General features: G+C 37.9%; 1 non-coding gene across 1 annotated transcript; it reads right to left on the bottom strand.

Moving 5' to 3' along the window:
- Positions 1-6,055: 6,055 nt before the first annotated feature.
- LOC116278989 (U6 spliceosomal RNA) lies at positions 6,056-6,162 on the bottom strand. Its single transcript, XR_004188332.2, has one exon. It is a non-coding gene; the product is annotated as a U6 spliceosomal RNA (small nuclear RNA).
- Between the last annotated feature and the right edge of the window lie 8,053 nt (positions 6,163-14,215).

Below are 14,215 nucleotides of genomic sequence, written 5' to 3' on the forward strand. Positions count from 1 at the left end.
CACTGTGTTAAAAGAAATTAATATCTGTAGATGTCTGTTCAGCTGCCTTATCTGCCCACTTAACAAAATGCTACTGTCATTACTAACCCCACCTATAAAAACTATGCACCTACACACTCAAGTGTGTGACGGTAAGGAGAGAAGACATTGGAGCAGACCTGCCCATCTTTACCAGCAGGGGAATGTCTCCTTGTGCATCCCCATTCACACCCCTTGGCAGCTTGAACGTGGATGCTTCTGCAAGTTCCAGGAGACCATCACTAGACACTTGACTTCCTAGGGGCCATTGAGAAAAGTCTGCAGAAAGTCTCCTTCCCAGGAGAAGTTTTCTCAGTGGCTTACACAGTCACAGGGTAAGTAAGGACATGCTTTTCAACTCAGGGATAAATCAAAACAATTTAAGAGGCTTAGAGATTTTTCTTTTATTTCAATCTCAAAATAAAGGATAAATAGGTCTTTGTGAGCTGAGAACAGGTGATATGATGGTAGGGTATAGAGTCATCTCCTTCTGTCCTATGCCTATCTGGGAGAACCAGCTCTCCAGCCCAGGAAAAATGAGGTGGTTAGCCTGTGTTATCAGTCCTAACTGTGCCTCCCTATCTCTCCACCTACACTTGCTTTGTCCCCGTCTTCACACACAAACACAAGCTCATCTCTGATACAGCTGTGTAATTCCAGATCTCTTCCCTACAGCATCCTCTGCCCACTGCCTTCACAGCCAGAGATTCTCGGGTTACTGATGACCTCAGATCACTAAAGAGACCTGTGAAAAGGGAAAATGGTCTGCAACAGCTGAGCACATATTGGAAAGCGAGGCTCACAAACCCTGCATAGACGCCACTGCAAACACTTACAGGAACACCAATGCCAAATGCTGAGACCTGAAGTTTCCTCAGCTACAAAGGTCGTTTGATTTAAGGGGTTGTGTGCAGATGCCAGCAGAGGCCCTGAGAAGAGATACTGATTTGGGTCTTCTTCACTTTTCAATATACTTTTGGAGTAAACAAACAAAATCCCTGCCATTGTCACTCTGCTGAGAAAAGGGAGGGTCACTGGTGAAAATAAATGTGAAAATAGAATGACAAAGTGTCGGGGTGAGCAATGAAAGGTTTTAACCCGTGACCCAAATAATGAGAAACATTCGATTCTTGCTCTTCCTTTGGGGAGGAATGAAGCCTAGGAAGTTCCTAAGTGACCATGATTGAGCTGATAGGAATGTGGGGTGGGACATGCCAGGGATCCCAGAGGGAAGACAATTGCCTAGTTCAATATACATCCCACTAAGGCTGGAACCCAGTGTACACTGGGGAGGAGAGTGCATTATAGGCAGTGTGTTGGGAGCTGCATATATACAAGATAGACACAAAAGGATAATGATGCCATGAAGAGTATCTGGAACAGATAACTAGATAAAAACAACAGAAAGAGCTGGGACAACTGGATTTCCACAAGCAAAATAATGAGTTTGGACCCTCATCGAGCATTATATAAGAATAATAACCCAAAATGGATCACAGACCTAAGTATAGGCGTTAAAACCACAAAACCCTTAAAAGAAAACACAAGTGTCAATCTTCATGGACATGGATTGGGCAATAGTTTCTGATATATGACACCAAAGACACAAACAACCAAAGAAAAATAGATAAATTGTATTTCATCAAAATTAAAAAATTTTGCCCATCAAAGAACACTATCAAAAAAGTGAAAAGACAACCTACAGAGTGGGAGAAGATACTTGCAAACCATATATCTGATAAAGATCTAATATCCAGAATATATGAAGAACTCTTACAACTCTCTAGTAAAAAGACAAATAACCTAATTTTAAATGACCAAAATATTTGAATAGGAATTTCTTCAAGTAAGGTACTCATGAAAAGATGCTGAACATCATTAGTTATTAGGGAAATTCAAATCAAAACCAAAATAAGATACCACTTCATACTCACTGGGATGGTTATAATTTAAAAAACAAAAAGAAAAGATGAATACTGATAAGGATGTGGAGAAATTGAACCCTTAAACATTGCTGGCGAGAATGTAAATGGCACACCTTCTGTGGGAAACAGTTTGGCATTTCCTTCAAAAAGCTAAAGTTAGAGTTACCATATGACTCAGTATTTCCACTTCCTAGGTATATATCCAAAAGAATTGAAAACTTATGCTCATACAAAAACTTCTACATGAATGGTAAAGCAGCATTATTCATAATAGCCAAAAGAATGGAAACAACTCAAATCAACTGACATACGGATTAACAAAATATGGTGTATTCATACAATGGAATATTATTTAGCCATGAAAAGGAATGGAGTACTGATACATGCCACAATGTGAATGAAAGCATTAGTCTGAGTGAAAGAAGGCAGATACAAAGGCCACATAAATGTGATTCCATTTACATGAAATGTCCAGAAACGAGTGGGCTAAGGAGTGTGTCCTTAAGAGGATTTTAGCTTCAGTTCTTGTTCTCTGTTAACATTTATATTCAGTTTCACTCTTTAAGCCTTTCTCTCCTCGTTGGCCTTGAATTGTGTTCCCTAAAAAAAGATATTGAAGTTCTAACCCCCAGTACCTATGAATGTGACCTTATTTGGAAACAAGGTTTTTATAGATTTGGTTGTTAAGATAAGACTATTAGGATGAGCTTTAATTCATTACAACTAGTATCCTTATTAGAAGAGGGAAACTGGACACAGACACTTGCAGAGGGAAGACCGTCATGAGAAGACAGAGGCAGAGATTGGAGTGATGCTGACACAAGCCAAGGAACACCTGGGGCCACTAGAAGCTGGAAGAGACAAGGAAAGTTCCTCCCCTACAGTCTTCAGAGGGAGCATGGCCCTGTTAACACCTGTATTTTGGACTTCTGGCCTCCAGAACTGTGAGAGGGTAAATGTCTGTTATTATAAGCCACCCAGTTTGTGGTACTTTGTTACAGCAGCCCTGGGAAACTACTATATCTTTCCTGTTGTGATTCTCTCTTCTTAACCCTGGTCAACACAAAATAATTACATATTTCTTCCATCCAGGGAGATGCAGTGGCAAGTCTTACATAAGTGTGGGTAAGCAGGGCGGTAAGAGGCAGGCTGCCCCCACATCGCTCTCCTCTGAGGATGGCATGGTGGTGGCAGCAATGACCTAGGGAGGACATTAATCCTGGAGGCCAGCTGCTGACCAAAACCAAAGCAAACTGAGGCTCACTGTAGAGCTGAGTGACATTCAAATGAAGAGTAATCATGACGTGGCTGATATGGAAAGACAAACTCAGAAACACCGGAAGACTTTTACTCCCTAACCCTAAATACATGGTGGAATGGAGAGTGAGATGCCTGGATCATACTACTCTTTAGACAGGGAAGATAGAATTGGCAGACTCTTAAGAGGTACATCATGCTTGACCTCCGTGGTGTTACAGGATCATCTCCAGATTTTTTTTATCAGAAATCATGGAAATCAGAAGGAAGTAACACAATATTTTTCAAGTATTGAAAGAAAGAGCTGTCACCCCAGAAATCTATAGCCAGAGAAAATATCCTTCAAGAATGGAAGGGCAAGGGGAGTGGGAATAGCTCAGTGGCAGAGCACATGCTTAGCATGCACAAGGTTTTGGGTTCAATCCCCAGCACCTCCATTAAAAACAAAAACAAAAACAAAAAGAATAAAAGAATTAGAGGGCAATCAAGGAATTCTCAGATAAAGGAAAGTTAATCAAGGGTATTTGTCACCAGGAGATCTACTCTAAAAGAATGACTAAGGAAAGCTCTGGAACACAAAGGAAAGAATTAAAACAAGGAAATTTGGAGTACCTGAAAGGAAGAAAGTAGCAAAAATATGGTTAAATAGATTTTCCTTCACATCTTGAGTTTTCTAAATTATGTTTGATGGTTGAGGAAAATATTATGACACTAACTGATTTGGTTCTAAATTTACGTAGAGGAAATAAATTTAAGACAATTATATTGTTAACAGGGGAGGTTAAGGGGATGTACGGGGAAGTAAAGTTTGTCTACTTTATTCAAATTGGTAACATAATAACATAGGTGGACTGTGATAAGTTATGTACACCTATTACAATACCGAGAATAACCATTTAAAAATTATATATAAAGGTAAATTTTAAAAAACACTATATATAAATCAAAATAGAATTCTTAAAAATTGTTCAAGTAACACACAGGTAGCAGGGATAATAGAAAAATGAAAACAGAAATAACAAAGAAAAAACACAAAATAAAATGGCTGACTTATGCTGTAACATATCAATAATTATATTAAATGTAAGGGATCTAAATAAACTAATTAAAAGACAGAGATTTGTGTGTATATTAAAACACATGATCCAACTATATACTGCCTGCAAGAAAATCATTTCAAATAATATGGTAGAAACAAGTTGAAAATAAAAGGATGGGAAAAGATTAACCATGCAAAGGAAAGAAGAAATGGCTACATTTGTATCAAATAAAATAGACTTAGAACTAAGAAAATTACCAGATACAGAGGGACATTGGACATTACATAGTGCTAAAAGTTCAATCCACCAAGAAGATAAAGCAATCCTAAATGTGTTTTCCCTAAAAACAGAGATGCAAAATTTGTGAAGCAAAAACTAAAAGAACTGAAAGGATAAATAGATAAATCCACAATTACACTCAGTGACTTCACACCCCTCTCTCCCAACTGTTGATAAAACAACCACATAGTAAATGAGCAAGGATATAGAAGAGTCTAATAACACCATCAATCAAAGGATGGAATTGATATTTATAGAACATTCTACCATGCAACTGCAGAAGTCACACTCTCTTCAAGTGCACATGGAATGTACATCAAAATAGATTGTATCCTGGGTTATGAAACAAACCTTGGCAAGCTTAAAACCATTATGGTTCTCTAACCACAATGGAATCAAACTAGAAATTGATAACAGAACGGTAACAGAAATATCTTCTTCACTGCCTTATCAGCAGCATCATGACTCCCTAAAGGATTATCAAAACCTGAGAAAAGACCTTCCTGATGGCCCTTTAGTGTTGAATTCTAAGTCTGAAAAGGGACTTTGGAAAACACTCATAACATTGTCAATGAAGGATGGAAAAGGAAGAGGTAAATGATCATTTCCCCCTTTTTTTCTACTCATTTCTGAAGCCTTTGTTGTTGAAGAGAATGGAAGATATGATTTTCCCTATTCCATGTCTGTCTCCTGGTGTCACCACTCACCCACTTCTTTTCCATTTTGAGTGTGGATGATTTTGCTCAAGAATGGGCAAGATCGATCTCTACTCATCCTTGGCCAGCCTCTGCCCACCACTTATGGCATAGCTAACCCTACAGGCATGATCAGTTGCATCTAATGTTGGTGAAAATTCTGAAAGCAGCTGCCTGGTCAGAGTAGATATCTTCCAGGCTATGCCAAGAATCAGCCTTATGGGACACTGGGAACACCACTGCAGAAAAGACTACTATTATCTTTTTTGACAAAAGAGAAAACTGAGGCCCAGAAATCTTAGATGGCAAATACCAAGCTACCTCCTGTGCAGGGTCTGGAACATGACCTAAGTCTTAGAATTCATCTCCTCTTGACCCTTCATGCACCTCTTCAGCCACACCCCACCTTCTAAAGGATGAGATTGTTGGAAATGGGGAAATGAAACCACAAGTCAGAGTTTGATGGGAAGAAATCTGAATTGTGAAACACAATTCCTCTTCCCTTTTCTGTGCTTAATCTTAAGGGGAAAAAAAAAGGAAATAGCATACATTATTGACAAAGGAGTGTTGAAATCCCCAGCTATAATTTGGATTTGTGTATTTCTCTATTTCTATCAGCTTTTACTTCTTGAATTTTGAAGTTCTCTGAGTTTTTTTAATTCTTATTTTTTATTGAAGTATAGTCAACATACAATGTTAGTTTCAGGTGCACAGCAAAAGGATTCAGTTATACATATACGTACACATTTTTTTCAGATTCTTTTCCATTACAGCTCATTACAAGAAATTGAATATAGTTCCCTATGCTATACAGTAGGTCTTTGTTGTTTTTTTTTTGTCAAAAAATATGGAACGCTTCACAAATTTGCATGTCATCTTTGCACAGGGGCCATGCTAATCTTCTCTGTATCATTCCAATTTTCGTACATGTGCTGCCATAGAGAGCACTCTGTGGTTTTTTGAAGCTCAGTTACTTCTGAAGAGCATCACACTTAGCATTATTGTGTCTTGCTGATGAATTAACCTATATACCATGATGAAGGGTCCTCCTGTATCCCTGGTGCAGAGATGGTACTGTTCTGAATCCACTTTGTCTGATATTATTATAGCTGCTGCAGGTTTCATATGCTTAATCTATGTGTTGTACATCTTCTTCAGTTCTTCTACTTTAACCTATTTGTGTCCTTATAGTTAAAGTGGGATTTCCTTTAGACAGCATGCAGGTAGGTCTTGCTCTTTAATCCAATCTGTCTTACACTTGAAGAATTTAGACCATGTATACATCTAATATGTTTATTGATATGGTTTTCTTTAAATTCATCATCTTGCTATTTATTTCTATTTGTCCCATCTGTTCTTTTTTTTTCCTTTTTCTCTGCTTTTTTTCCCCAGTGAATTTTTAAATTCTCATTTTATTTCCACTTTATTAGGTATACTTCATTTTATTTTCTTAGTGGTTGCTCTACAACTTACAATATTCACCATTAACTTATCACCTCCTACCTTCAGAGAGTATTCTATCATTTCACATATGCTGAATGCTCTACAGAGCATTTTCTTTTACTTCCTCCCTCCCATTTTCTGCATCATTGTTATCATACATTTTATATTTACATAAAATGTTAAATTAACAATATATTGTTCTAGTTTTGCCTTCAAGAGCCAATTATCTTTTGGGGAAAAAAGTTAATGATAAAAAGAATCTGTTATATTTCTCAAATTATTTACTATTTTTGGTCTCTCATTCCTTTGTGGAGATCCCACTTGTCATCTACTGCTATTTTCCATCTGCTTGACCCATCTTAGATATCTGTCCAGAGCAGCTTGTTGTTCTATGTTTGGAAACAGCTTTTATTGCACAAGCACACCTCAGAGACATTGCAGGTTTGGTTGCAGACCATCCTAATAAAGTGAGTATCAAAAGTCAGTCACATGAATTTTTTGGTTTCCAAGTGCATGTAAAGTTATGTTTATACTATACTGTAGTCTGTTAAGTATGCAATAGTATTCTGTTTAAAAAAACAACATGCAAACCTTAATTTAAAATTGCATCACTGCTAATCATCTTCTGAGCCTTCAGCATGTCATAATCTTTTTGCTGGTGGAGGGTCTTGCCTTGGTGTCAATAACTGCTGAGAATTCAAGGTGATGGTTGCTAAGGTTTGGGGTGGCTTCGGCAATTCCTTAAGGTAAGACAAAAATGAAGTTTGCCCCATCAGTTGACCTCTTCCTTTCACGAACAATTTCTCTGTAGCATGCAATGCTGTTTGATAGCATTTTACCCATCATAGAACTTCTTTCAAAATTGGGGTCAGCCTCCTCAAACCCTGCTGTTACTTTATCAATTAAGTTTATGTAATATTCTAAATCCTTTATTGTTGTTTCAACAATCTTCACAGCATCTCCACCAGAAGCAGATTCTATCTCAAGAAATCACTTTCTTCGCTCATCTTTAAGAAGCAACTTCTCACCTCTTAGTTTTATCATGAGGTTGAAGCAATTCAGTCACATCTTCAGGCTCTACTTCTAATTCTAGTTCTCTTGCCGTTTCCGCCACATCTGCAATTACTTTCTCTGCTAAAGTCTTAAACCCCTCAAAGTCACCCATGAAGGTTGGAATCAACTTCGTTCAAACTCCTGTTAATGTTGATATTTTGACTTCTTCCTATGGATCACGAATATTCTTAATGGCATCTGTAATGGTTTTCTAGGTTTTTTCAATTGGCTTTGCCCAGATCCATCAAAGGAATCACTATCTACGGCAGCTATAGCCTTATGAAATGTATTTCCTAAATAACGAGACTTGAAAGTCAACATTACTCTTTAACCCATGGTTAAACAGAACAAATGTGTGTTAGCAGGCATGAGAACGATATTAATCTCATTATATTATCTCCATCAGAGCTCTTGACCAGGTGATTGTTAATGAGCAGTAATATTTTGAAAGGGATTTTTTTTTTTTCTGAGCAAGAGGTCTCAACAGTGGGTTTAAAATATTCAGTAAACCATGTTGAGAGCAGATGTGGTGCCATCCAGGTTTTGCTGTTCCATTTCTAGAGCACAGGCAGAGTAGATTTAGCATAGTTGTTAAGAACCCTAGGGATTTTCAGAATGGTAAATGAGCATTGGCTTCAACTTAAAGTCGCCAGCTGCATTAGCCCCTAACAAGAGAATCAGCCTATCCTTTAGAGTTTTGAAGCCAGACATTGGCTTCTCTCTAGCTATGAAAGTCCTAGATGGCATCTTCTTCCAAGATAAGGCTGTTTTGCCTCCGTAGGAAACCTGTTGTTTAGCGTAGCCACTTTCATTCATTATCTTAGTGAGATCTTCTGGATAACTTGCTGCAGCTTCTGCATCAGCACTTCTATGTTATGGAGATGGCTTCCTTCCTCAAACCTCATGAGCAAACCTATGCTAGCTTTAAAATTTCTTCTATAGCTTCCTCACCTCTCTCAGCTTTTATAGAATTAAAGAGACTTAGGACCTTGCTCTGGATTACACTTTGGCTTAAAGGAGTGTTGTGGCCACTAAAACTTTCTCCATGTCAGCAATAAGGCTGTTTTGCTTTCTTGTCATTCTGTGTTCACTAGAGTAGCATTTTTAATTTCCTTTTAGAACGTTTCCTTTGCATTCACAACTTGGCTAAATGTTTGGCACAAGAGGCCTAGCTTTCAGCCTGTCTTGTTTGACATGCCTTCCTTACTAAACTTAATCAATTCTAGCTTTTGATTTAAAGTGAGAGGCATGTGACTATTCTTTTCATTTGGACACTTAGAGGCCACTATAGGGTGATTATTGGCCTAATTTCAATACTATTGTGTCTGGAGGCATAGGGAGACCCCAAGAGAGAACATACACATTTATCAATTAAGTTCACTGTCCTATATGGTACAGTTTGTGGCACCTCAAAACAGTTAAAATGATAACCTCAAAGATCACTGATCACAGATCATCATGATGGAAGATTTAATAGGTATTTTAAAATGGTGATATTGTATTCTAACATTTCTTTTCCATTAAGTAGCTAGAATATTTCTATTAGGATTTTCTTTCCCTCTTCATGTATTTAGTAACCTGAAGTTCAGTTGAAGCAGGAAAGACAAGATAAATGCTTGATAAACACCAGGATAAATTACAAATGAATAAATTATTTAAATGTTAGCAAAAAATAAAATTTGAAAGTCCTAGAAGAAAACAGAAAAATATTCCACTACGTGTAATCCATGCGTGTTGAAGGTCTTTCTAACCATGATTCAAAAGCCAGAAAACACAGATAATTTTATTGATTAATTTGCCTATATAGCAGTGATACACATCAACAAACTAGAAAATATTTGTAACTCCTATAATAGACAAATGACTAATCTGTAACATATAGATTTCCTAGGAAATAGAAAGGTAAAAGACTAACAATCCATTGTAAAAAATGGACAAAAGATATAAAGAGAATCAAGAGAAAAACAAACGTATTAAACATATGAGAATATGTTTAATGAAACTCATATGGAAAGAAATTCATATTAAACTATTCTTATATATGATTTATCTCCTATTAGGCTTTCAAAACCCAAAAGTATGAAACAAACAGGTGCCTTCATACTTCATCAGTGAAAATACAGAATGGTATAACATATGTGTGAATAACACTGAATTAGAAAATAACCCACAGAGGGCGGGGGGTGGGAAGGGGCAGAATGGGATTTCAAAATTTGTAGATACTGACAGGCATATGTAGAATAGATAAACAAGATTATACTGTATAGCACAGAGAAAAATATACAAGATCTTGTGGTAGCTCACAGTGAAAATAAATGTGACAGCGAATATATATATGTTCATGTATAACCAAAAAATTGTGCTCTACACAGGAATTTGACACAACATAGTAAAATGACTATAACTCAATAAACAAAAGGTAAAAAAAAAAATAAACCACAGATGAGAGAGCCTTTGTGGAAGTCCAGGAGTCCAGAAAAGAAGTTTCCAGCATAGCGCTGGAGACAAAAAAGTAAGGGGGTTGGGGGAGAGGGAAACCAAGCATACTGCTACAGAAAACCATCAGTTCACAGCCTACAGAAATGGAGAAAATATTTGAAAGCCATCTATCTGATTAGGGGGTAATATCCAAAATATGTAAGGAACTCAAATAAATCAATAGCAATAAACAAAAAACAATCCAATTAACATCATTCAAAAATCCACAAATGACAAATGCTAGAGAGGCTGTGGAGAAAGGGGAACATTCCTACACTGCTGGTGGGAATGCAGTTTGGTGCAGCCACTGTGGAAAACAGTATGGAGATTCCTCAAAAGACTAAGAATAGACTTACTGTATGACCCAGGAATCCCGCTCATAGGCATATATCCAGAAGGAACCCTACTTCAGGATGACACCTGCACCCCAATGTTCATAGAAGCACTATTTACAATATCCAAGACATGGAAACAGCCTAAATTTCCATCAACAGATGACTGGATAAAGAAGAGGTGGTATATTTATACAAAGGAATACTACTCAGCCATAAAAACCGACAACATAATGCCATTTGCAGCAACATGGATGCTCCTGGAGAACGTCATTTTAAGTGAAGTAAGCTAGAAAAAGAATGAAAAATACCATATGAGATCACTCATATGTGGAATCTAAAACAAAAACAAACAAACAAAGCATAAATACAAAACAGAAACAGACTCATAGACATAGAAAACAAACTTGTGGTTGCCAAGGTGGCGGAGGGTGGGAAGGGATAGACGGGATTTCAAAACTGTGGAATAGATAAACAAGATTATACTGTATAGCACAGGGAAATATATACAAGATCTTATGGTAGCTCACAGAGAAAAAAATGTGACAATGAATATATATATGTTCATGCAGAACTGAAAAATTGTGCTCTACACTGGAATTTGACACAACATTGTAAAATGATTATAAATCAATAAAAAATGTTTAAAAAATGATCAGTAGGGTAGAATAGATATTTTTCTAAAAAAGAGATACAAATGGCAAACAGGTACATGAAAAGGTACTCAACATCACAGCCTTTAAGAAGTACCTGCAAGAAACCAACTCAAAGTAGGTCTCCAGTTAAGATCCTTGACCCAACTGTCTTTTTATTTTTCCCTTAGATGGTCTGTCCTTTCCTTGATTTCTGTATAGAACTGTATCTTAAACTGTGCTTTTGAGATAAGCAAGGACCTGGGACTCTCTACCAGAGTGCTTGCATTTACAATTAAACAAACATCTCCTTGAGCAACAGAATACAAAGAAACTATAAGGGGCTAAAAGATAACTGCATGCAAGTGCAGCCAAGAAAATTATGAACAGTAAGATACTAAAAGTTCACAAACCAGCTGCCACTCCTGAGGTGCTAGGAGGGAGGAAGAGCAGGGTACCGCGCATGATCCCTGCACACAGAACCAAGTGGGTGGGCAGTAAGCCACCCCTCCAGCCTGACCCACCCCATTTAAGGAAACAGCCCTCCCTCCTCAGAGAGTGAGCAAGGGGCATCTGTTTCTTGTTTTCCCTCCCTCATGCTGCAGCAAGAGTCCCAATAAAGCCTTGCTTGAATGTCTCATCTGGTCTCTTATCAATTTCTATTGATTAAAGTGTCCAAGGACCCCGGTCAGTAACAGTGTCATTTTTGTTTTTGTTTCCATTTTTTAATTTAAGTCTCTGGTTGAACCCTTGTGATGAATATATTAAATAAATATATCTTGTGTTTTAAAAAATAGTCAATTAGGCAAACGATCACATTTTCATTCAAGGCGCACAGCCCCCTAGGAAGATGGGGTGAAGAAATGCAGCAGGAATCAAAAGTCAAAATGGTGCTTCCCAAATTTTCTCCCTGAACAGAAGATGGCTGGGCCCAGAGTGGTACCCAGCTAAAACCCATACCACGTGAGACCAAGAAAAGTAAGCCTGAAGAGGAAAGACTTGCCTGAGTCTGCCAGAAACAGATCTTCCCTGGTCAACTTAGAGCATGGAAACAGGGAGCCCCAGGCAGGTTACACATGGGCACAGGGAGATCAGGGACTCAAGAGAGGGTACATGGAACCTGTTTCCTGGTTTGGGGCAAAGAAACTCTAGTCTAACTGTAATAGAGAAGAACAAAACTGCCTCCATATTAGATCTGTTCCTTTAGCTCTAACCCTGTGCTCTGTTTCCCGTGCCGAGTCATGCTTGTTCTGAAATTTTTGTAAAAGAACATTGCCTGTAGCCTGAAATATACACAATAGCTCATTCTCAAGACTCTGACTCTAGTGTATGACACTTTTCTATTCATATAGAGATAAAAAGTCACAGAACAGAGTAACATTTGTCTTGTTGGAGGTTTACAGGAACATCATAACTTAACCTATGTGGACAGCTTCAAGAACAAAGATTCCAACACCAAGAACTTTGCAACAACCAACCACACCCTCTCCCCATTTTAGTATAAAAGGAGCCTGAATTATGAGGTGGGTAAGATGGTTCTCAAGGACTTCATTTTCCCATCTTCTCAAGCTGATGGCTTTTCAAATAAAGACGTTATTCTTTGCCCCAACACCTCATCTCCCAATTTATTGCTCACCTGTCATGCAGTGAGCAGAATGAGTTTGGATTCAGTAACACAATGTCTGGAAACAGTGGATATCAGGATTTCCCCAGTTTTTTTCTCCCAAATTATTCCTCCTTCTATAGGAAGGACTGAATACTAGTCTCTTCCTAGTGAGTAGAATTTAAGTATGCATTCTCTCCTTTGGAAATTGAGGAGCAAGAGATTCTCCCTGAAAAAATGAGGGGGTTCTTGGAAAGCTGTTCTTTGAACAGTCCTCTCAGAACCCAGCCACCATGCTAGCAGCTCAAACTGTGTAAGAAGACCACACACATGTGGGCACTGGAGTGACAGTCCCAGCTGAGCTCTCAGCTCACAGCCAGCATCATTACCAGCCATGTGAGTGATGCATCTCATACACTGCAGCCCCATTAAGATTCCAGACGACTGCAATTCCAGGCAGCATCGATGGAGCAGAACCATCAAGCAAGCCCAGTCAACCAACAGATTCTTGAGAGAGAATAAAATGTCAGAAATGTTATAAATTATGACTATTTGGTTATATATTACATAGAAATTTAATTGTCAAAAAAATCAATGCTTTGTATTATCCTCAGGACCTCAACCATACATGTGTACATTCCTGAAAATAAGGGTGCACCTTATTTTATTAGAGTAAATCTGTACCTTGCTTTGATGGACATCATGAAACTTCAGCAACAAAAGTGTCTAAGGCCAATAAAAATTCAGAGCTATAAAATCTAAAAGACAGTGCTGTGCTGATAACAGCTAGGAGGATGTTGACAAAACAGTAGTTTCCAGCTGTCGATAACAAACATTCTTCTACATTGCAACAAGTGAAGAAAGTGCTGTAGAGTAACTACCAAAAAATGACCCCATTTATGATGTTTGGACTTCTAGCCAAACTCTTGTCAAAGCAACAATTTGCGTATTGCTACTTGCTCTGTGATTGTAAATTTTACTTCGAAACTGGTTCTTGTAATGCAGTCTGTTGAAGCTTTCATACAGCCATATTAGTACTGTATGGGTTTGGAAATCAAGGAGACAAAGGGCAGGGTAGGATGTTAAAAACAGAGTTAATTCCAAACCAGTGGCCTCTACTTTCATACTTTGTTGGGTGCCCAGGTGAGGAGAAACACAATGTAACTGCTACATGGGTATCTGCTGCCAGGTTGGGTGTTAATGTATACACAATTGCATTATACTAGCTTTTTTCTGTACAAGTATAACCTGCCATCAAATGCAGAAATATGACTATTTTCTTAGCAGAAATTTTTGGATGCAGTATTTCCAGTGAAATCAGTAACTTACAAAGGAGTTCTAAATGAAGAACACAGTGAGGAGCCAGTATTGGAATGACTTTTAGAAATCCAGCCATAAGAAACAAATAAGTCGCTGTTCTCAAGCTGCATGAGAAACCACCCCAGAACATGAAACCACAA

Source organism: Vicugna pacos, chromosome 7, assembly GCF_048564905.1.
Source record: "Vicugna pacos chromosome 7, VicPac4, whole genome shotgun sequence".
Classification (NCBI taxonomy): Eukaryota; Metazoa; Chordata; class Mammalia; order Artiodactyla; family Camelidae; genus Vicugna; species Vicugna pacos.